This window comes from Elephantulus edwardii, unplaced genomic scaffold (assembly GCF_000299155.1).
Source record: "Elephantulus edwardii isolate Elephantulus edwardi_28Jun2011 unplaced genomic scaffold, EleEdw1.0 scaffold00002, whole genome shotgun sequence".
In the NCBI taxonomy this organism is placed as follows: domain Eukaryota; kingdom Metazoa; phylum Chordata; class Mammalia; order Macroscelidea; family Macroscelididae; genus Elephantulus; species Elephantulus edwardii.
The window spans coordinates 6,763,039-6,767,146 of NW_006399752.1; positions in this window are offsets into that span (position 1 = coordinate 6,763,039).

Genomic DNA, 4,108 nt, shown 5'->3' on the forward strand with positions numbered 1-4,108 from the left:
ATGATTCAGAAAGTCTTTTTAAATTAGTATTTTACTATTACCAATACAAGCAAAAGTTATCATGCTGATAAAGTTAATTGGTGGTTTTTAACAGTTTTAAAGTATTACAATGAACATTAGATTTCATTGAAGATTACTAGTAAATTTCAACACGATTTATGTCCTTAAAATTGGGATTATACTATTTCATATTTACTTTATAGATTTTAAAAGCATTATCAATGTGTGATAGCTTTAGAATTTTAAATTCTTTTAAAATGCTATTTAATTTTTAAAATATGTAGTATTTCATTTCGTTTAAATTATATGTCACAAGTGGGTATCCTGCTAGAATATCCCTCTCTAAAGAACCCTTGTTCTCTATTCAACCAATTCACATTCTTAGGATATTACTAATGTTGTGTAAATAATCACTGCTGTTTCTTAATTAACTCTCCTGATATGTGTATGCAAATAAATAGGTGGATAAATGGATAGACACACAGATGAATCGATAGACATATAATTGTTGTTCTGTTGTGTTGTTAAGTACAGTCAAGTCGCAGATGACTCACAGCAACACTATGAATGAAAGACCTGAACAGCTGTATAAACTTTCATCATTTCTCCAAGTTCATAGAGTTTCCAGAGACAAGCTATTTCAGAAGTGGCTGCCACTTCTTCTTCCAAGCTTGTTTCAATTGGGGAGCTCCACCAAACACTGTCCACCTTGGGTAACCATTTTCACATTTGTCACATCAGCGTCACAGAGTTTAGTATCACGGCAACCACAAGTTACCTCTGTACAGCAAATGGACAGATAAGTGCTATACCACTTAGATGAATGTTTGAGTGAAAACAATTAAAACCAGACTGTTACTGTGTGCTGTTAAGTGGAGTACAACTTAAAGCAACACTGTGAGAAACAAATCTGAATACTGTTTCCTTTTGTTCAATCCTCATAATCTCTGACACACTTGAGCCCATTGCTGCAGTCACTCTGTCTGTCAGTCCATTTAGTTGAGGGTCTTCCTCTTTTGCCAACCTTCTACTTTAGAAAGTTTCTGAAAGGATAATGACAGAGTAGTCATGTTGTGTCATTCAGAAATAATTAAGTGTGCATATGACAAGTCACTGTATGCAATAAATTAAAAATTAGATTTTACAGAAATAAATAAAATATTAAAAAGATATTTTACATGTTCTACTGAGAACTCATTGGAGAAATAAATTAAAACTTACTCAATATATGTTGTGTAATTCTCATTTTAATACAGTTTTGGTTTTGTTGTTGTTTAACAAGGGGAAAAAACAACCCAAAAATGGGCATATAAAGAGCTGATCTTTTAACTGTAAATAAAAACTTCTCTTATTCTCTTTTTAAAATTTATCTTTATTTTATAGACAAATACAAATCAACTTCAAGTAAGTGTATTCTAGAATTTTGATAGTATACTATTTTGTTTTAATCTATAAAATCTTTGAGTTGCACAGGCAGTGAAAAAAATGCAAGTTATCTTTCCTAAAATAATAATAATTTTACTGTCCCTGTGAAAGTAATTTTAATGAATAAAGAATATTTATGTGTATTACATTCATTAATCTTCAGACATGTACTTATTAGTTGAATTATATCTTAACAATATTTATAGAAAATTGTCAACATCTTTTCTGTTATCATATGTTGTTGTTGTTGTTTTGTGCCATCGAGTCGCTTGTGACTCATAGCAACCCTATGTACAACAGCCCTAAACTCTGCTCTGTCCTGTGCCGATGCACTGTCTCTGACACTCCCATCCCAATTGCCCCAGTTGTTGTTTTTACCATTGAGTCTCAACCAACCCATATCTCACCCTCCAATGGGTTTTCAGAGGCAGTAAATTTTGCTGGAAGAGATTTCCCATCGTACTCCAGTGGAGCAGCTGATGGATTCAAACCACGTACCTTTGAGATTGCAGTGCAGTTACTTAACATTAGGCCCCCACAGCTCCCTAATATATATTAGAGGAAAAAATGTAGTTGTATCTCTCTTTCACATATGTTCAGTTTTTAGGATATTTTGAATCAACATGCAATGGAGATTTCTCTACCAGGCACTTTAAGGATTGAGAAATTGCTCTTGCTATCAATTTGACACATAAATAGGCTTTTACTCACCCTGCCAAAGCCTAGAAACTTAAAATTTTTAGTCTTTCACAATCACTCTTATTTTATTTGAAGTTTGAGATAATTTTTAACTAGAGTGATAAGCAATGAGGAATTATTTTTAATTTAAATACTATAAAAATATGATCCAGACTGCTTGGGTATACAAATGTGTGATTTTCTACCAATAGCTAATCAGAAGTTTTATGTAATGTTTTTAAATGCTAAGGATTAACATGGCTTCTTAATAGTTTTTTTCAAGATTCTTTAAAAATTGTGCTGTTGTTTTCTTCTTAATAGCTTCAAAGCAAATTTAATTAATTATATGTTGCCTTTGTGTTGTAGAAAATGTCTATTATGGTGAGTTTTTAATGTTGCTACTAATGTGAAGACAACTTAAAACTCATGAATTAAGATTTGAAACTAGAATTTAATCTGAAAGTTAATGTGTCAAGAATGAAATGAAGATATTTCCAATACTCTTATTTATGAAACAATATTGCCTTCCCTTTTATACGATCTTACAATATTTACCTCAATTTTCTTGCATTTTGGAAGTGTCTTTCAAAATGGCTACATATATAGCTATTAATATGTCAGGTTTATAAAAAGAATCTCCATTTTAATATATTTCTCACATTTTTGAGAAGTTTTATTTTCTGGATTTATCATCATTCAAATCAACTTATAAAAGAGAAATTATTTTTAACTGATACATTTTATTTAGAAATCTTATTTATCTATAAAAATACCTATGGAAACAAAAGAAATGTGGTTTAGAATTATTAAGGGAATAAAAACAGGTGACATTTTCTTGTCTTTTTATGTTTCCAGACTGTAGACATCATGAGTTAAGTTTATTTCTGCCATGATTTTTGAGCCTCCTCCTCCCATAGCTTCGATTGATTGAACCAAACGCAACAACTTATAGAGTTTCTTTAATAAACATTTAATAAGTGAATACATGTAAACATTCAGGAGTATTAAAAGTTTGTGCATTAAAGCTTTGTGAATGAATTTGTAGTTAAGAAAAATGACCAAAGAACTTAAAATTGACCTATTCTACTAAATCCAAATAAACATTTTCTAAGATTAGTTTGGAGTGGTTACATTTTCAGCATAGATGTCTAGTTACACATTTTAGAAATATTTCCAATATTTCTTTGCCATTTTGAATATAATAAGAATTTAATGGGGACCATAAGCAGATAAAGCTCAATTATCTATTGTTGAAATAACAAATATCCTTGTATATTTCCTTTCTTTTTTTTCTATCTTAATTTTCTTTTATAAAGAAGAAACATCAGGAGTTACAGAATCAGGTACTTCCCTCCCACCCCCTGTGGAGGTAACGTTGTGCTGTGGAAACTGTATGGACTTTGGAGTTAAATATAAATTTGAATTTCTGCCTAGCTTTGGAATGTTTGGAAAAATTTCGTTGTTTCTCAGATTCCAAGTTTCCTCCTCTAAAGAGCAGACATAATGACTTGCTATAGGACTATTTTAAGGATTGAATTAAATAATACATGTAACCTTCGTATATCTGGTAATTGCTCATTAATTTAGTCATGTATTAGTCCTGAAAAGCGGTTGTTCTTTTCTACGATCCAGCTGGAATCAGCTCATAACTGACCCTCCAGTGGGCTTTCAGAGGCTGTAAATCTCTCTGGTGAGGACTGTCCATCCCTCTCATATGAAGCATCTAAGTGTATTTGAAAGAGATGCCTTTTGGTTAGCAAGACAACTCCTGATACCAGGCTACCGGAGCTACTTTAGTTTCTAAACATGCAATTGAAAAGTTTTTATTTATCCTGTTTCTGCTCTTGTAATAGTAAATCCATGGCTTACTCTAATCACAGTTCAAAGGAAAAAACAAACCCCAAACAAACTAAAAACAACCCAAAACCTACGAAACACCAAAATGTTAAGAGAGGACTTGTTTTGACTGAATGTAAGAAGAGCAACCTCACAAACGAAAGGAGGA